Source organism: Dromiciops gliroides, chromosome 4 (genome assembly GCF_019393635.1).
Source record: "Dromiciops gliroides isolate mDroGli1 chromosome 4, mDroGli1.pri, whole genome shotgun sequence".
Classification (NCBI taxonomy): Eukaryota; Metazoa; Chordata; class Mammalia; order Microbiotheria; family Microbiotheriidae; genus Dromiciops; species Dromiciops gliroides.
In genome coordinates this window covers 447,814,725-447,836,169 of record NC_057864.1, presented here as the reverse complement: position 1 = coordinate 447,836,169, position 21,445 = coordinate 447,814,725, and positions in this window count along the sequence as shown.

Sequence of the window (21,445 nt, the reverse complement as noted above, 5' to 3'; positions counted from 1 at the left end):
CTTTACTAGAAGCTACATATTTAGCATGAATCCTGAGTCTACATGTATGACTACTGTGGTCAGGTTACTTCTCTAGACAGTACCTGCCTTAGCTGCAAAGCAGAGATAATCATAGGTATACTCTTCTATTCACAGGGGAGTTGTGCAGGAAAGAACTTTGTAAGGTGCTATACAAATGTGAGATATTATAATTATTATTATAAAGCTAAAAGGACTCTTCTACCTTATTGAGATAGTCCAGAGCATTGGCTTTGCCTGGTCTCTCCTTTTAGTTCTGATATTGCCCCATCCCCTCTTAGACCTTCAGTCCTCACTTTCCAATCTTGATTTTTTTTTCCATAGTGAAAGAGGGATAAAGTGATTTAAGATGAAGTGAAGAGTTAATACCCTGGAACAGATGCTCCAGGAAGAGATGTGACAAAATGTCATGGGGTGTGTGCCTGGACACTAGGAATCTGGCCAAGGATGCAGCTGACGAGTCCCCAGGATGGCATGTTCCCCAGAGGCTGGGGATACTTGGGTGACAGCTGTGATTTTTACTGCTTGGTTTCAGTGACCATTTAGAGAAGGGGGTATCAGGGAAGTCTGCTCTTTTTTCTTTCTGGCAAGAATGAGGTTTGTCATCAGATTCTAGAACCTCTCTCTCTGATCAACAGCAAAAACACAGCCAGGAGATAATTATCTTTTTGCCTATTTTTTTTCTCCCTTCATAGTCTTCCTTTTCTAACACTGTCACCTGTGTTCACTAAGGAGGGAGTAGGGGGATACACTAATATCAGGTGGTCAAATACCCCCCATTTAGCCAATGTCAATGAAAACAAAGCAAATTGGCACCCAACTGGGGTCAGCACAAACCAACAATGACTGAGCTGCAAAAATATTCCTCTGGAGAAAAATGCCTGCTATTTCCCCCATTACTGGGGGAAACCCTGTTGAAATCATCAAGGAGAAGAGTTAAAAGGCCCATTTGGAGACTCAGAAGGGCATAAGTGTCCTAGAGACATCTATATACCTTGGTGGCATCTTAACTTCTAACAACATGACCTTCCCACAGTGTAACTTCCATTAAGGGATTATAAAGAGGATCAATGAGATAGAAGTTAAGAAAAGCAAATATGTTAACTGCTGATCAGGTTAACTGACTTGGCTGTGGAGCCAAGGACACTGTGTCCAATAATAATCTCCCTAAGGAGGTGCCCTAGTCACTTTCCCTGAAGGCTGGACTGGGCAGAACATTCTGGAACACGATAGGGGACTGACCCTTGAGGACAGAGACGATGTTTTCATGTATCTTCCTACAGCACCTGCTACTGCATGGGGCACATAGTGGGCATTTAATAGTGGGCCAGGTTTCTCAACCTGGGGTCCATGAGCTAATTTTAAAAAATACTTTTGATAGCTGTATTTTAGTGTGTTATTTTTTGTAATTTCATACATTTTATTTTATAAATTTAATAATGGTTCTGATAAGAGGTCTATGGGTTTCCCTGCAAGGGCTAGATGAAACAAAAAATGGTGAAGACCTATTAGAGTCTTGCCCCCTGCCTGCCTGCTACCATCCTAAAAAAGGCTGCCTAGTTTCTAAGGTTCTGGGCACAGCCTCCTGAACTTCCCTGTTTCTGTTCCACTGTCCCCCTCCAGTTAGTTTAGTTCTCTATCCTTCTATTTACTTTGCCAACAACCAAGCCACTTATTGGCTCCCCACTCACGCAGACAGCCTACCTCCCCACCTAATTTCTAGCATCCCTTGATATGTTTTCTTCTTCCACTAGCATATAAGCTCCTTAAAGCAGGGACTACCTTATAAAATTGTATATGTATACCCAGCCCTTCCTTAGCTCAGTGACTGTCATATAATAAATGCTTAGCGAATGTTATTCCTTTCTTCTTCTTCTTCTTCTTCTTCTTCTTCTTCTTCCTCTTCTTCTTCCTCTTCTTCTTCCTCTTCTTCTTCTTCTTCTTCTTCTTCTTCCTCTTCCTCTTCTTCTTCTTCTTCTTCCTCTTCTTCTTCCTCTTCCTCTTCCTCTTCTTCTTCTTCTTCTTCTTCTTCTTCTTCTTTTCTCCTCTCATCTCTGTCCATCTGTCTCCTCTTGTCTCTGTCTCCCCATTTTTGTGTCTCTTTGCCTTCTACCCTCTTCCCCATTTGTCTGTCTGTCCATCTCTGTCTCTTGTCTCTCCTGTCTCTCCTCTTTTCTCTCCTGTCTGTCTGTTTTTCCTCTTCCCTCACCCTCCCCTTTGTATTATCCTTACTTGCATACTTACTAGTATCTCCCATAGTATAATGTAAGTTCCTTGAAGGCAGGGCCTAGTGCTTATCATTTCTGTTTCTGTTTTAGATTTTGTTTTGTTTTGTTTTGCTTTGGTGGAGCAATAAGGGTTAAGTGACTTGCCCAGAGTCACACAGCTAGTAAGTATCAAGTGTCTGAGGCAGGATTTGAACTCAGGCCTTCCTGAATCCAGGATTGGTGTTTTATCCACTGCACCAACTAGCTGCCCTTGTGCTCATCATTTCTTATAGCATAATAGTATTCCATTGCATTCATATACCACAACTTGTTCAGCCATTCCCCATTTGATGGACAACCCTTCAATTCTTTGCCACCCCAAAAAGAGCTGTTATAAATATTTTTTACAAATTTGTCTTTTTCCCTTTGAGGTGGGGATCTCTTTGTGATACAGACCTAGTAGTGGTATTTTTGGGTCAAAAGGTATGCACAATTTTATAGTTTTTTGGGCATAATTCCAAATTGCTCTCCAGAACGTCAAGTAGCGCATTAGTGTCCCAATTTCCCCACATCTTCTCCAACATTTGTGATTTTCCATTTTTGTCATATTAGCCAATCTAATATATGTAAGGTGGTACTTCTATCAGAGATGTGCTGTAAATTCTCCCTGCATCCTCAGATTTTCTGTTTTCCTTCTAATTTTGGTTGCATTGCTTTTGTTTGTGCAAAACATTTTTAGTTTAATGTAATCAAAACTATCCATTTTACATCCTGTCTTGCTCTCTATTTCTTGTTTGGTCAGAAATTCTTCCCTTATCCACAGATCTGACAAGTATTATTCTTTATGTCTATGATCTTATCTTGGTATATGGTGTGAGATGTTGGTCTCTACCTAGTTTTTGCCAAACTGCCTCCCAGTTTTCCCAGTAGTTTTTGTCAAATAGTGAGTTCTTGTCCCCAGAGCATGGATTTTGGGGTTTGTCAAACACTAGATTACTATGGTCATTTACTACTGTGTTTTATCTACCTGATCTGTTCTCCTGAGCCACCATTCTATTTCTTAGCTAGTACTAGATTGTTCTCATAATTCATGCTTGGTAGTACAGTTTGAGATCTGCTACACTTGGGCCACCTTCTTTCACATGTTTTTCCATTAATTCCCTTGATATTCTTGCCTTTTATTTTTTCAGATGAATTTTGTTATTATTTTTTTCTAGCTCTATAAAATAATTTTTGGTTGTTTGATTGGTATGGTACTAAACAAGTAGATTAATTTAGGTAGAATTGTTATTTTTATTAAATGGCTAAGCCTACACATGTGCAATTAACATTTTTCCATTTGTTTAGATCTGATTTTATTTGTGTGAAAAATGTTTTGGAATTCTGTTTGTATAGTTTCTGGGTTTTTCTTGGCAGGTAGATTCCCAAATCTTTTATATTGTCTATGGCTATTTTAAATAGAATTTCTCTTTCTATCTTTTGCTGCTAAATTTTGTTGAATATATATATAAATGCTGATGACTTATGAGATTTGTTTTATTTCCTAAAACTTTGGTAAAATTGTTGATTATTTCAATTAATTTTTTAGTTGATTCTCTAGGATTCTCCAGGTATACCATCATAGTTTTGTTTCCTCATTGATTTTTCTAATTCCTTCATTTCCTTTTTCTTCTCTTATTGCTATAGCTAGCATTTCTAATACACTATGCAACAATAGTGGTAAAAATGTGCAAGTTCACCCTAGATCCTGTTGGGAAGGCTTCTAGCTTATACCCATTTCAGATCATACTTGCTATTGGTTTAAGATAAGTACTACTTATAATTTTAAGGAAAATTATTTTATTCCTATACTTCTTAGTGTTTTTAATAGGAATGAATGTTGTATTTTGTCAAAAGCTTTTTCTGTATCTATTGGGATAATTATATGATTTTTGTTGGGTTTTTTATTGATATGGCCAATTATGTTGATAGTTTTCCTAGTATTGAACCAGCCCTGCATGCCTGGTATAAATCACATCTCATCATAGTGTATTATCTTTGTAATATATTGCTGTAATCTTCTTGATAATATTTGATTTAAAAATTTTGTGTCAATATTCATTGGGGAATTGGTTTAGTTTTCTTTCTCTGTTTTTGTTCTTTCCTGGTTTAGGTATCAACACCATATGTTGGTCATGAAAGGAATTTGGTAGGATACCTTTGCCTATTTTTTTTCAAATAGTTTAATATAGTATTGGAATTAATCACTCTGAGTATTTGATAGAATTTTCACTTGTGAATGTGTCTGGTCCTTTTGATGTTTTCTTAGAGAATTCACTGATGGTATGGTCAATTATTTTTTTCTAAGATGAGGTCATTTAAGTTTTCCATTTCCCCTTCCGTTAATTTGGGTAGTTTATATTTTCCTCTATTTCCCTTAGATCATTAGATTTATTGGCATATAAGTGGGCAAAATAACTCCTAATAATTGTTTTAATTTCATGTTCATTGGTGGTGAATTCAACCATTTTCATTTTTGATACTGGTAATTTGTTTTTTCTTTTTAAAATAAAATTGACTGATGGTTTAACTATTTTATTGTTTTTCCCCCATAAAACCAGCTCTTAGTTTTATTTATTAGTTCAATATTTTCTTTCTTTCAATTTTACTAACCTCTCCTTTGATTTTCAGGATTTCCCATTTGGTGTTTAAATGGGGATTTTTAGTTTATTCTTTTTCTGTTATTTAAAAAATTTGGATGCTTGATTTATTAATCTGCTCTTTTTCTATTCTATTGATGTGTTATATATGTGTATATAAATTTCCCCCTAAGTATTGCTTTGGCTGCATCCCATAAATTTTGGCATTTTGTCTCATTGCTATTTTCATCAATGAAATTATTGATTGCTTCTATGGCTTGTTCTTTGACTCACTCATTCTTTAGGATTAGAATATTTCAATTCGAATTAATTTTAAGCTGTTTCCATTACCTTTATTGAATGTGATTTTTATTGCATTGTGATCTGAAAAGGATGCATGTAATATCTTTACTTTTATACATTTGGTTGTGAAATTTTTATGTCCTAATACACGGCCAAATTTTGGGTAGATACAATGTACCATGAAGAAAAAGGTATATTCCTTTCTATTCCCACTCAATTTTCTCCAGAGGTCTATCATATGTATTTTTTCTAAATTTCTATTTATCTTCTTCACTTCTTTTATGTTTATTCTTTTGGTTATTTTATTTAGTTCTGAGAGGGGGGAGTTGAGATCCCTCACTGGTATAGTCCTTAAGAGGCCAGACAGTTGGTTTAGCAAATGGGACATGCTCCAAGCACTCAGTGGAGAGAGCTTGCTCTTAGAAGTTCTTTATGAAGAGTTGGTCAAGGAAGGATGGCAGAATATATTTCTTCTACCTCTGTTCCCACTCTCCATGGCAATGTCTAGTCATATAGTATCCAATGGTGAGTCAAGATAATCAAATCTGGGAGTAAAGAGAGGATTTCAGCTATTGATTATAAAAAGACAAAAATAATTAGTCTCTTCCTTCAAAGACTTTATATTTTAGTAGAAGTAATATAAATAACAAAAACAATGATAACAATAGTGTATATAGTATGTTAAGATTTGCAAAGTCCTTTCCATATATCATTTCTTGTGATTCTCACAACTACCTTGGGATGTAAGTACTGTTATTATCTTCATTTTATAGAGGAGGGAACTGAAGCAGGCAAAAATTAGGGATTTGTCCAGGATCATACAGCCAGTAAGAATCTAAAGCAGAATTCAGATCCAAGTCTTCCCAACTCTAAGTCCAGCTCTCTACCCACTGTCCCACCTTACTTCCTCCTATATAGAACAGTTAAGTATAATTTGGGAAAGGAAAGAACTCTGATCATTGGAGGAATGAAGAAAGGCTTCCATTTAGAAGTGGCATTGGTGATGAGTCTTGAAGGAAATTAATTTAGGATTCTGAGAAACAGAGGAGACAATAAAGTGCCTGGTGGGCATGACAAGCATCATGAACATGGCACATGGCTAGTATAAAGGTACAAAAAAAGAGCTGCAATGCTGAGTTTAGGGAACAACTAAGTAGGCTGCTTTGTCTGGAACATGTGTGTGTGTGTGTGTGTGTGTGTGTGTGTGTGTGTGTGTGTGTGTGTAATGTATGAAGGGGACTAATGTGAAATTAGACTGGAAAAATGGGTTGGAACCAGAGTCTGGGTGGCCTTTAATGCTGGACTGAGTCACTTGTATTTTATCCTAGAGGGGAATTGGGGTATTTGGTTTTTTTTTTAGGGTAGGGAAGTAACATTAGTTAGGCTGTGCCTTAAGAAGATGATTTTAATAGTTGTATATAATAGACAGGAGGACAGAAGCTGGAAGCAGGCAGACCAGTTAGGAGGCCATTGCAATAGACTAGATAAGAGGTAATAAAAGCCTGAACTTGGGTAGTGGCCATGTGAATAGAGAGAAGAAGAGGGACAAATAAAATGTCATGAAGGTAGAATTGATCTTTGTTCTGTAGGGAGGATTCCAGCTCAGGTGTAAGTTGAAGTGGGTGAACTCTAATTCTGTCCCAACTTTGAGATTCTGTGACTTTTAATCCATAATGAGAGAAGGGAAAAAGCCCCACAACTCAACAGCAACAAAAACACAACTAAGGCTGGGAGTGAGGAAATTGTGTTGGGGATGGATACAGAAAAGAATAATAAACTCAGAAGTTCATTCTCTTATCTGCCTATAGTCAGGTTTTGCTGCTAAGAACACTGCCCTAGAACAAACCTAAACCTGGAGTGGGTGAGGTGATGAACAGAAATATGAGGGAAGATTTGAGCCCAGATGGCTTTGGGCTAGGAGTGAAGGAGAGAGAAATCGAAATCTGTGACAGGGAATTCAGGGCAGTTCCCAGCCAGTTTTCAATATCTCATCTGTGATAGCTGCTCCAAGGCAGAAGATCAAATTAAGTGAGAGCAATTTGTATATAGATTGCCATCTACAGTGCCTTCAGGTAGGGATGGTCCCATACATAGGTGTGGGAATTATTGCATTAAATAGATGCAGCATATTTCCTGTATGCTTCCCTGCTTCTTCTCAAAGCTTGTTCATTTATCTTTTTTTTTTTTTTTTAGGTGAGGCAATTGGGGTTAAGTGACTTGCCCAGAATCACACAGCTAGTAAGTGTCAAGTGTCTGAGGCCGGATTTGAACTCAGGTCCTCCTGAATCCAGGGCCAGTGCTCTATCCACTGCTCCACCTAGCTGCCCCTAAAGCTTGTTCATTTAAAGAACTTTTCCAGCTGGACTGTTAATGGGTCACATTTGGTCAGCTGCCCATCCAACCTTCCTTTTAGTTTCTTCTCCAGTCCAACCTGTATAGAGAAACATGGCTATGATAGTGTTGTTGCTAGGATGGTGAAAGTTGGGGGCCAACAATAATACATCATGGGGAAAAAAAGATATCTTCCATCGCTCTTCCTTGAATATATTCCTAGTCAAATTTTTTTTGATCATCTTTTTCCCTGAAAATTAACAGGATCATTTCCCACCCCATGTTTTTATTTGGGTCTTACTGTCAAGAATTAGCCTAGAGAGGAGGTGATATGATTCTAGGAAGGTATGGGCTTCACTGACTCTCAATGGTGATGTTCTTTAGGAAAGGGGAGCAGTCATTTGCCAGTAGCAATTTTTCATCATTTCCTCCTGCCGGGCAATCCAAGGGGCCTGTAGAAAGCTGTGCCTGACCCACGCCTTTCTCTAAGTCAGCTAATGATTGCCCAATCCACTGGAGAAAATTGATTGTGTCAAAATGAATGAATGGTTGAGAGGCTGATCAATGTCTCACTGAAGTCAAGCTTCACACGAAAGTACCCAAAGCTGGGAATTAAACGTCAGCTACAATTTAGCCTGGGAACCTTAGAAGCATCTGACTTGCCCTTTGGAGAGGGAGCCTAGCAGTTCTGTTCCTGAAGTCAAATGAACTCTCTGATAGTGGGCTCCCCTGGTAAGTGATCATTGTCTGGCTGGCTGCCACACCACAAATCTCTGGGCGAAACCTTTTCAAAAATGGAAACTTATTGCTCTGGGGCTGTGCTGTTGTTCTGTCAGGGCTGCAGGGAGATATCTGGGGGGGAGGATGGAGGTGTTGAATGTCAGCCCTGATTAATGCGAGACTGCTGCACTGGGCAGAGAACCCTGGAGAGGTTTTTTTGAGATGGGTAGGGGACAAAAGCACTATAGATCAGAGGCGATTCAACAAGAGGTTCTTAAGCTTTTACTCTGTGCTGGGCACTTGGTAGACACTAGAGACAAGAACACCACAGAATCTGCCCTGCTTGAAGAAGCACATATCTTATCAGGGAACACAGAATGCACACAAGTGAGCAAATACAATTAAGTGACTTTTTGTTGTTGTAGCAGAGGACTGGAAACAAAGTAGATGATGATCAAGTGGGGACTGGCTAAATGACATTGTGGTACATGGATATAATGGAATATTACTGTGCTGTAAAAAATGATGGAGATGAATTCAGAGAAGCACAGAAAGGTTTATATGACCTGATACAGAATGAAGTAAGCAGAACCAGGCAAACAATACACACAATGATTATAAAAATTCAAAGGGAAAGAACAAAAACCCTGAAACTAAACACTCTACATTATAATTCAATTCAATAAACATTTATTATGTGCCTACTTTGTGCCAGGCACTGTGCTAAGCCCTGGAAGCACTATGCTAAATGCTGTTACAATGATTTGTTGTTGTTTGTTGTTAGTCTTTCCTTCTTGAAGAGGACCATGACAGACATCATGACTTGCAATAAATTGGATTTTAAGTGAGGAAGGACTGTGCAAAGTCACCAGGCTCATGTTCTCCTCTGGAGCCATCTGGGTCCTCACACCCAAATCCCCAGCAGGTGTGTGATGTAAATAAATGAGATTTTACCCGATTTCATCCTCCTCATAGAGCAGGTAGAGGAAACTCAAGAAACAGATGAGACTGACCCACAAGGGGAGTTGTTCATTTGTTTGTTTTTTGAAAGGTGGGATTTTTGTACCTAGTATAAGCCTTCCTTTATCCAACTTAATTTCTTTCATTGTGAAATGATGCACAAATTCTTACCAGAACTTATCTTTTCCTTTTAAGGCATTGCCTTTCAATAAACTGATTTTAGTTTGGGAAGACTCTTACTCCAAGAAGAAAGGTCAACACCCTTGTATATAACTTAAAAGGTCAATCTTAGAGTTTCCTTAGGCTCAGAAAGGTTAAGTGATTTGCTTTTATATGGTAGCAATAATATCCTTACTCTTCCCCCATGTGCAAGTTTGGCTTGATTTTCCTTTAAAGGTAGTGAGACCTTCCTTGAAGCTTAATTGGCTCAGAGGATTAAAGATTCAGATCACTGACATCACTTCCTCATTACCTGAGTAGGCACAAAGCAGTCCCAGAGAACTACGGATGTGTTCTGATGCTTGACTGGTGGATCCTGATGGGTGGTTCATACAAATGAGCTTCATCCAGGTAAATCAACTTGAAATATCCTCACTGCCTATGCTTGTTGAACATCCTTCTCCCCAAGCCCATATTGAATTTAAATCACTGGGACTGGCCTGAATTGGGCTCATTATAGAACATTACAGTAACACACTAACAAGTATTAGAAGTGCCATTTGAATCGATGCCTTTCAAATTCCACATCCAGTGCCCCAGCTATTCTAGTCATGATGCCTCTTGAAGGCATTAAACACAACCATTAAAGGGAAATTATACTTTCTAGGAGTCAGCGTAGTATAATGGAAAAATATTGACCCTTTTTGTCAGTATACCTAAGTTGAGATCTGGCCTCTTATACTTACAGTGTGACTCTAAGTAAGGCACCTCTCTGAACCTCTTTCCTCATCTCTAAAATGGGGGTAATAATGTATTATATTCTTTTTTTATTGTATTATTTATCTAGCCCCAGTCTCCTTCCCAAGCTTCATTCTCATACCAATTGTCTTTTAAACATCTCAAAGTGGCTATCCTGTAAATGCTTCACACTCAATATGTCAAAAACAAAACTCGTCTTTTTCCCAAAAAGCTTGCCCTGTCCCAGACTTCCCTATTACTACTATTGAAGGCAGCGTCTTTATCCTAATCACTTGGGTTTGCAACCTTTATCAAGCTTGAATTCAGAGACTGTTTTATTATATTCTTTATAGGATTAACATGATGAAAATATGAACTTTAAAACAAATGAAAGAAAATTCATTTATTAAATATTTGATACATGCCAAACACTAAGAATACAAATGCAGAAGTGAGGCCATCCCTGCCATCAAGGAGTTTATATTTTAAGGGGGAGACATAATACATAAAAGGGAGTGGCAGCCAGGAAAAAGTGGGGGTTTTTTGGGGGGGAGAATTACATAAAAATGTTGAGTGAATCACATGCCATTTTCTACTAGTAATGGAAACATTGATTTGATTATGGTTGTTAGGGCATAGGGTGTATATGTGGTAGCAGGGCAGAGAGTAGAGTGATAGGCTGAGTAGATGGGTAAAAAATGTCCAAGGTGGAAAGTACTATATAAATGTTATTATTAAATTATAAATTATTAATACAATAGCTCAAGCTAGCCTACTCTCAGATCACAATAATGCTAATTAATATCTTTTTTTAGTATTAATGTAGTCTTTTAAGGTTTACAGAGTGCTTTACAAATATTATCTGATTTTATTCTTATGACAACCTTGAGTTCTATGGATGAGGAAACTGAGGTAAATAGGGGTTCAGTGTTCTTAACTTAAGAGGTTAATTCCAGGATCATACAGCTAGCTAGTAAATGTCTGAGGCAGGACCTCAACTCATCTTCCTGATTCCTAGTCTAGCAATCTCTCCACTGTGCTGCCTAGTTGTCTTTAAGTCTTTGTTGTTGTTATTGTTGTGTGTGTGTGTTGTTGTTTAGTCATTACTTGTCCACTTACTAAGCAGTGGCAGACATCACTAGGGTCTGGAGTGTAAAGGCTCAGAGACATAACCGGATTGGTTTGTGGGGGGACTTATGATCCTGGTAAGGGTCATAAAGTTGGGTCAAAGCTTATAACCCAGCTTTCAAGGCTGTTTGTTGGAGAAAGGCTTTCTGCTTTTTCCCAGTGAATCTAGCATGCAACCAGATGCCAAGACATAACCCCGTGGATTGACAGTGAATGAGATAGACTATATTAAGTGCTTAGCAAACCTCAAAAATGGTAGATAATGAAATGTAATATTACTCTAGACATTGTTCACTTTCTCAGGTTCTGATCCAAGATGGATTTCTTCATCATAGAGAGAGGACTTTTCGTGTAGGCCATCCCTCCCTCTCTCATTGGGTTTCTAATCACTATGACTAATTATTGTGAGTAGATGGTCTCTTTCATTTCTCTTAGGAATATTTGCACTTAAAAAAGATTCCTTATATGGAGAGAATCCCAGAATAATGTACATAATGGACTAATTATAGGCAGTAGGCTGTGGTGAAAAAAGCTCAGGACATGGAGTTAGAAGAGTTGGATTTAAATTTTGATTTAGCTACTTACTAACTGTGTGACCATGGTCCCATTGCTTTATCTTTTTGAACCTCAGTTTACTCATCTGTGAAATGGGAACTACTGGCATTACTTATCTCTAGTGATTGTCATGAAGCCAAAATGAAATAATAGACGTGAAAATGTTTTGTAAGCTATATTTTTCTAAAAATTGAATAAATATGAGGAATTACCATTATTTTTGGTAGCAGAATACTTATTTCAATGTGGCTGATTTTTTGAAGCAGAGAGTTCCATAAAGAGTCTTTCAAATCACACCATGCGGGATTATTTACTCGATCAGTAATGAGACCAGCCTATGGACAGATAGCCCAATTAGCAGCAAACCGAAGGATTGTTTAGTTTGTATTGAAAATAACCAGAAGGTGTGTTAATCATAACTCTCTGAGGGGAAAAATCAGTGTACATAACATTAAAAAAATGCGGATGAACATTGACTGAACCCTTCATAAATCCAGATTTCCTAAGCATATTAGAATTGTATTGCCAAAGAAAATGGCCTGGTGGAAATTCCTGGCACCAAAAGGTACAAGGATAGGAAAGTTAATATTTTTCCGGTCTTGATTTCAGCTTGTTTCATTACAAGCAACCCTTGCCTTTGTCTAGGACAAAACCTGAAACAAGTTCCTAGAAAATCTCCAGTCCAAATAAGATGAAAAATCATTAAAGTTGTCTCCCCCACGAAATCCTATGGGCAGATGGATGCAGTATTTCTTGTCAAGGATAGGTGCTTCTGTGAGGACAGGGAGAGTAGGCGAGTGGAAGAGATGAGAAAGGAAAGACAAATGGGATTGTTATTGAAAATTTGTAATGGGCTACTTTTATGCTGAAGAACTGTGTTGCTCATAGGAATAGTGGTTCACTTGAGAAGTTCTATTTGGTGAATTTTCTGTTGTTACTTGGAGTTTACTCTCCACTTTATGCAGCCCTTATGAGGTTGAGGAGAGAAGCAGAGAGGGGTATACCCTTGGCAACTGGTAGCAGAATATGTAGCTATGAGTTTGGATGTATCATAAAATGGTTTATTATTGTTATTAGTTAAGATCTGTGAATTCATAAATGTGGTGAACTACTGGTGTGGAAACTGGTATTGATGCAAATGAGCAATTCCTTTGTAACTTATGGCCTTAAAGAGTTGCCTGGGGTCTTGAAGGCAGTTGGCTCATTAAGACTTTATATGACTTGTCCAAGGCAACATATTTTGAATGCGTCCTACCAGCAGAACTTGAACCCAGGTCTTCCCGACTCTAAGGCTTGTCCTCTCTCTGCCTCATGCTTCTTCTCACTATGTATGCAGGAAGAAAAGTAGAGAATTGAAATATGGTTTATCTGTTGTTTTTAGCCATCCCAATAGTTGAATTTTTAGACATCATATTTAATTTGCTTTATTGTTCCAAAATTGGCTAATAGCTGATAGCTGAAAAACTACAATAGTGGCCATTTAAAAGCATGGTATATATGTATACACATATACATACACACACACACATATAATGTTTAAAACCAAATAAATTTATTTTAAAAATAATCAAAATAACCAAAAACTGTCTGAAGTTTCTGATGGTTCTATTTTGTCCTTTCTTTTAATACTGGGTGAGTAAATTCCCCCCCCCCCCAACTCTTCACCCTAACTTTCTACATAGACTGACTGATTCTATAGAATGTATTCTAAAGGGGAAAACTGAGGCATTTGCCCACAAATTTCAAGTAAAAATTATATTTTGTTTAATTGTTTGAATATTTCACAATTAACAGTTCTATCTGAATTATAAGGAGAATTGAAACAATTTACCTCTATCTCTCTGTCTCTGTCGTCTCTGTCTTTCTCTGTCTGTGTAGAGAAAATCTCAGCCTAGGTTAAGAGAGATCAAAGGAATTAGGTGTTACATAATCTAACATCTTATTCTGCTGGAAACATAAATCCTTTCTATCATTACATTCACTAAAAGTGGCCAGTAAAAGACGTGGTAGCTAGGAAGTATAATGCATAAAGTACAGGTTAGACTTGGAGTCAGGAAAACTTGAATTAAAATTCTGCCTCAGACATTTACTAGCTGTGTGATGCCTGGGAAGGAATTTAATCCCTTTGTGTCTCATCTCCATTTCCTTGTCTGGAAAATGAGTTTTTTGGGTTTGAGAGCCTCTAAGGTTCTTTCCAGCTCAAAAATCTATGATACAGTCACTTCCAGTGAATGGTCACTACTTTCTGGGGCAACTGATCTCATTTTTGGAAAGCTCCAATTTTTAAGAGCTTCATTTCTTCTGTCAATCCTTTAATTTTCCTTATACTTATGTGTGTCCATTGTAAGCTCTCTGAGAGAAAGAACTTGATTTTATCTCTGTATACTCAGTGCTCTTTGAATATATAAGCAACAAATAAACGTTAGTTTACTTGAATCACATTATTTGCCCCCCCCTTGTTGTGCTGAAATCTGTATCACTGTAACTTCTAACTTTTGGTCTCCTTGGTCTCCTCTGGGGACAAATAGAAAAAAAATCTGTCAAGATAAGTTGGGTTCCACATATCTCTATTCTCTTTATGATGTAGGAAGTCTGATAAGCATGCAGTCTTTCATCATCCAAGTCACTGATCAAGATCTACTGTGAATGACTTAGTTATTTTCAGCAATGCAATGACCCAAGACAACTCTGAAGGTCTTATGAAAAATGCAGTCCATCTACAGAGAGAGAACTGATAGTATCTTGTAACAATTAGAATGATACCACCTGCTGGAGATTTACTGTAGAAGAGCTCCACCCATGAGGTGAAGGTCTTTGAGGGCAAGAACATGCCTCTTTTCTTTGGTGTCAGGAAGTGATGTTTGCTAGTGGGAAGAGGAAGGGGGAGCAAGGCACTCTGACTCACTCTTTCCTGGGGACTCTAGTGGAGAAGGGAGCTAGAAATGCACTCTTCCTTTAATAGATAGATGAATGTAGGCCTTTCACTCTCTCTTTACCAAATTCTTATTCTCCTTAATAAATGCTTAAAAGCCTAACTCTTGCTAAAGCTTATAATTTATTAGCGACCACTCATAAGATATTTTAGACAGACTAGCTAGAATTTTAGCCCTTAACAGTCTGAATACAGACTGAAGCGTAAATTTTTTTTTGTTTCTTTAGCTGAAGTTTTGTTTTTGTCTGTTTTCTTTCACAACCTGGCTAATGTGAAAATGTTTTGTATGACTGCTCATGTATAGCTTATATTGAATTACTTGCATTCTTGAGGGGGGGAAGAATGAAGGAAGAGAATTTGGAATATAAAGTTTTTAAAAAATTGATGTCAAAATTTATATTTACATGTAATTTGGGAAAAATAAAATTCTAAACAAAAAAGTATAATCAAGTCACTGATCAATATACAATAGGTTTAAGGTTTTTTACCCCGCAATATATATATATATATATATATATATATATATATATATACACACACAATAGGTTTAAGAAAGGATCCCTGCTAGACATGCCACTACATATTTCCATATAAAGTGACTTTTAAATGGGTTACTGAGCCAGTTTTGAAGTTACTTAATTATATTATCATCCTGTCCCTATTTATTTCTTTTTTTAAATTGTTTTTTTTTTAGTGAGGCAATTGGGGTTAAGTGACTTGCCCAGGGTCACACAGCAAGTAAGTGTTAAGGGTCTGAGGCCGAATTTGAACTCAGGTACTCCTGATTCCAGGGCTGGTGCTCTATCCACTGCACCACCTAGCTGCCCCCCTCAACCAACTTTTTTTATTTTTTATTTTTTTTAGGCAATGGGGCTTAAGTGACTTGGCAGGGTCACACAGCTAGTAAGTGTGAAGTGTCTGAGGCCAGATTTGAACTCAGGTACTCCTGAATCCAGGGCCGGTGCTTTAACCACTGCACCATCTAGCTGCCCCCTATTTCTCTTTTCTAAGAAGATTTCATGAAAGCTTTGTTAAATAGCTTTCCTGGAGGCAGCAAGGTATAGTGGAAAGGGCATGAGATATAAAGTCAGAGAAGCTGGGTTACAATCTCATCTCTGACACCTGCTACTTGTGAGATGTTGAGTCATTTTCCTGTTCAGCCCACAGTTTCCTCAATGATGGTGACCCCCTAGCCCCAGTTGCAGAGCCTCTTCTACTCAAAAATAATGATGATACTATCAGTAATAATTATATTTACATTCAATAGGGTTTAATAGTTTAATATCTGATATTTCATTTATTCTTACATTTATCCTAAGATCATACAGCTAGTTGGTGTCTGAGGGAGGATTTGAACTCATCTTCTGGAATACAAGCTCAGACCTAGCTGCCTCATTAAAAGGCCTAAAGAAAGGACCCTAGCACATTGGGTAGATATTTCATGAAGGATTTATGTGAGGACATGAGCAACAATCTCCTGGGATTAGCAGGGGTGTGGGTGTTTTGATCTGCACCATTGTAAGGAGGAACTTCATTGATGAGGTCATAGATTGAGGAAGGTATGGAAGGAATGAAGGATTATTTACAATGATAAGAAGGGAGGAAGACATTATGTAAAGAGGGAATGTCCTGAGAAAATCATGAAGGTATGAATGAAGAAGGCATGTTCAGGGGCCTCATTAAGGCACATGATTATGGCTGTTAAGAGATTTGTCTTGGGGAGGCCACAAGTTCTGGCCCTGACACCTGTTAGCTTTGGGATCCTCATTAAGACATTTAGCCACTTTGAACTGCAGTTTTGTTACCTGTAAAATGGGTTCATTGTTACTCAAACTACCTACTTCCTAGAATTGTTGCAAGGAAAGGGCTTTGTACATCTAACAATTATTGAAATGGCAATGGTAGCTGGACCATTCAATCCTGGAGTGTGTGCCTAGTGGTGAGGTGGCTGGGGCACATATTATTATTTGATAGGTGAGGTAATAGAGTGTAAGAGTGACAGGATTAGAGCTGTGCTCTAGGGGGTTTAATGTGGCATGTGTGGGGTGGGGCTGATATTTCTGGGTCCCCTTTATGTGGCACAACTATTTAGATGAACAGAATCAACATGCATTAACCAAACATCTGGGTCCCTTCCAATTAGGTCAAGCTTATGTAGTGGTGATGTAAGCTTTATTGCATCCTGATCCCTTGGGGACATTTTGTCATCAAAATAGATTTTTATTGCCTGCTAAAGAACATAATATATTATCTCAAGATTAATACGTTCCCCTGTGTCACATGTCATGTATCCTGATATTACATTTTCACAAATCCAAGTAAATGGATGCATTCAAGCCAGGAGATTTTACCTATACACAAATGGAGATGTAGAAACTCTCCATTTATTTGATTATCCACTTGGTATTTGATTTGCTTACATCATGGCACATCTAATAACATGCTCACTCTTTTACTTCTACTTCCTTACTGTGCTCAGCTTTATTACAATAAAAATGACAGAACAATTGAGTTGTGGGGACAACTAGAAAGCAGCAATTGTCAGTAGAGACTGGAACTACCGTGCTAAAGATACCTGAAACTATCAGGTGTTTTGCAAAATGACCATATTTATTGTAGTTGCAAAAGAGCCTGTGCTTGAAAAAGGGAGAAGCAAGGAGATAGGAGTGATTTCTTTTGAGTGAAATGCGTAGCTGTAGGGGGATGGCGTTACAGGGTGGCTTTGACTGAGAATATGCTTTATGCTTCATTCCATCATTTATCCCTGGGGATATGTGACGCCCTGAACTGGCAAGTGTCCTAAGGTCTTGGGAGCAGAGAATATGGAAAGATAAAAGATCAGATGAGAATAAATCTGAAAAACTGTGTTCTTGACAATACCTTCTGAGCCCTGCCTTACTGCTTCAAGGGTGCTCTTGTCATTATTTGTAGTATCCTTGTAGTCAGATGACATAAAGGGCTCAAGTTGAAATTTTAAAAAGTCAAGCTGCTTGTACTTATCAAGTTTAATGATGATGATAAAAAGAAGCAGCAGCAGCAATAATCATCATGATCATACACATTTATAAATTTTCCTGATCATTTGCTATTTTGTATTTTACTCTGGAGTACATAGTAGAAAACTGGGGTAATTATCTAGATTATTCACCTGAATCCCTATTATTTAATACATCAAAAGTAAGGATTTTAGAGGATCCAATGAATAATTATTTTACCCTTCACCCAGTTTTCCCTAAGTAGAAATAAATATAATTAAATTATTTTTCACCATATGAAAATTGTTGTAGAGAACTGAGACAGATCACTTGATTTATAATATTTTAATACTTTAATGTAACCATGAATTTGTGATCTCATCAAACCCCATGATGGTGAATTGGAAATAATGGTCCAGTTCACCATAACCCTTCAAACTGACCTTTGGGAAAGAAGATGGAAAAAGGACTTGGTTTTGGTATTTGATTTACTTACATTATGGAGCCTCTAATATTGTGCTGCCTTTTTTTTGCTCTAACGCTCTCACTGTGCAGAGGGCGGCCCACCACGCTCAGATCTGGTTGACACATTAGGCCTGTATGGGTATGGCTCCATGCCCAGAGCAATCTGGTTTTGTTCAATAACAGTTTCATAGGGTTTCATTTATGCTATTAGAGAAAAACACTTGGAACTTTCCAGTCAGATCATAGAATCATAGAATTGTATTTGGACTCTGCCTTTGAGGCCGTTGAATCTATGCTTCCCCCCCCCAACTTTATAGATGATGAAACTAAGTGAACCCAGGTTTTGCTTGCCCCTCTGCAAATAATATCTATGGTTTTCCCAGAGCCTGCCATATCACCAGCTAATAGAAGGCTCTTTACTTCCTTCTAAGGTGTGGTATTGATGGAATAATGATAAGGGGAATGAACCTCAGAGCTATAATATTAGAGAGAATACATTACAATAATTATTTCATTTTAAACCTAGGGTCAATATAATGGACCTCTAAAGTCTATATAGTTCACTTTTCTATAATTTTGGGTAGTTAATTTTAGATGAGTTTTTAGTTAATTTTAGTTTTTATTTAATTTTTAGTCAATTTTTAGTTAATTTTAGACCCCCCCAAAAGTTGAGTTCTCTCACAATTGATCTAAGTTACCAGTTAATTCAGTTCCTAACATTTAGGCAGAGGTTGGACCTAGTCTGGAGATAGAGATATCTTTCTCTAGTTAAGCCTTGGCCTCTTTTGTGGATAAGATAAAAATCAGATTACTAGAAACATTTGGATAACAAAACAGCAGATTATATTGAAGAGTCTATTGATAGATAGGCACTGTGAAGGAGAGTTAGGGGAAGAGAAGGCCTTTCCTTAGGCACTTAGGCCTTGAATAGGTGGGTGCACTGATGAGGTCAGCTGGGCCTTCTGCTTCATGATTCCTCTAAGAACCAATGCCCCTATGCAACATCTCCCAGTTTCTGTTACATCTTCTCTTTCTGATTTTGCTGGTTGCCTTTGGGCTGCGGGTGCTTGACTCAGTTCCATAAGATACCAGTCCTTCCTATCCATTTCCAGCTCTTAGATTCTCTATATGGTTCTGAGATAGCACCTCATTTTTATACAAATTCCTTGAGGCATGACCAAATCTCTCACCCAAGGTCTTTAGTGAATCCATGGCGGTATAGAAGCCCTGTTCACACTCGGTTCTGCGTGAATGATTCAATCAAGAAGTTTTTACCTAACAAAAGGTAATTCCTTTTGTTTTTTTGAGGGAGGGCAATAAGGGTTAAGTGACTTGCCCAGGGTCACACAGCTAGTTAAGTGTCATGTCTGAGTCTGGATTTGAACTCAGGTCTTCCTGAATCCAGGGCTGGTACTTTATCCACTGCACCACAGGTGCCCCCAAAAGGTAATTCCTTGTAAGTGGTCGGGATAGTCAATGGAGTCCCATCTTTGCACAGAAAAATGCCAGAGCCCAGTCCTTGCAAATGGTCATTCTTCCTCCTAATCCAACACTGATGCCAGATTTCCAGTCACCTCCTTTTATCTACAGATAGAACTAAACAAATAGGTCTCATAGCTGGGATTTTCTCTTTCTCAGGAAATGAGCCCAAACCTGAATGGGTCGGTTCTGCGGAATACATTCTCACAGAAGTAAATGATAGTGAAAAAATTCCTAACAATGAGGGGCCTGTTTTTTGTAGTCCTTAAAGCATTCCAGAAAGTAGACTAGCATCCTTTCATGCCCACGGTAAACTTCACAAAACCCTGCTAGAACAACATGGCCAGGATCCTCAACTTTTAATGATCAAATTTCATTGGTGGGGGGAGGGGAAAGAGAGGAAACAGAGACTCCAGAATGTGGAATTGTCTACCTGTCATTCCTGGATCTTGCCAGATTACTAAAACCATCTTCTCTTCCACTCATACAAATTGTTGATGCTGTTTTTGGTTATGTGTTGTACCTTGTTCACATTTACTTTTTTTTGCCTCTATCATACTCTGATATTAATTTTTAAAGGGTTTTATACCACACATCCCTGCTATATATCAACATCCATAGAATATTGCTATTAAAAAGATAGATCTTTTCCTTTTTCAACAGATGCTTGGGGTCATTAAGGATCTTTTTAATTTCCTGAAGGCAATCCAGTTATCTCTCCCACTCCTTTTCAAATATGGGTCCAACGTGTTTCCCATTAGAACTGTCTATAGCAGATATACATATTAATGGACAAAATCTATAGTCTGTTCATTCAAATGAATGTTAAAGTTTGGGTAATCGCACAAAAGCAATGTAGATCACTTTCTCGTTCCTATATAAGAAGTCCAAATTTTTCTCCATCTGTGCTATCTGTCCCAAATATGCAACTATATATAGGTAGCTAAGCTCCATCATAGAGGCTCTTAACCTGGGGTTCATGGATAGATTTCTGGGAGTTTGTGAATTTGTATGGAACAATACATCTTTATCCTAATTACTAGTTTCCTTTGTAATCTTGCATTATTTTATTTGATGCATTTAATGACATGATTCTGAGAAAGGGTCCATAAATTTCACCAGACCACCAAGGACAAGGCTGTCTATGGCTGAAAGAATATTAAGAACTATTGCTGCATGGGGTGTCCATCAAAATGCATATTGAAATCTGAGCAATTGATGTTTTTCATCCTCTTTGTCTTTCCTTTGTGGATGCTTAGGGACAAACGCCTTTGAGTGATTACAGATCTCTTCCCAGAGGCTTTGCAGTGTTCTGGGGCTTGATGTAGTCAGCAAAAAGTCATTTGCAAATAGAAACATTTGGAGGATGTCATTCTTCATAAGGAATACATCTTGCTTTAACCCGGACTCTGAAAAATCAATTCCATCACTGTGTATAATGCCTTTACTGAACAAACACTTTGTTTTGAGTCTTGCCCAGTGTTTATGAACAGAGGGTTAGCAGGTAGGCTTGTTCCTGCTGTTATGTCCTCCTAGGAATGCTGAACAATTTTGCTGAAGGGATGTGAGATATTTTGTTGTAAAAGAGCCTATCTGGGGAGCAGTTAGGTGGCGCAGTGGATAAAGCACCTGCCCTGGATTCAGGAGTTCAAATCCAGCCTCAGACACTTGACACTAGCAGTGTGACCCTGGGTAAATCACTTTACTCTCATTGCCCCACAAATAAACAAACAAATACACACACACACACACACACATATGAATGAATACATGAATAAATGAATGAATGAATCAATAAAAGAGCCTATCTGGCATAATTTTGTTTTTACTAAGTCAAATGCCTTTTCTTAATAAATA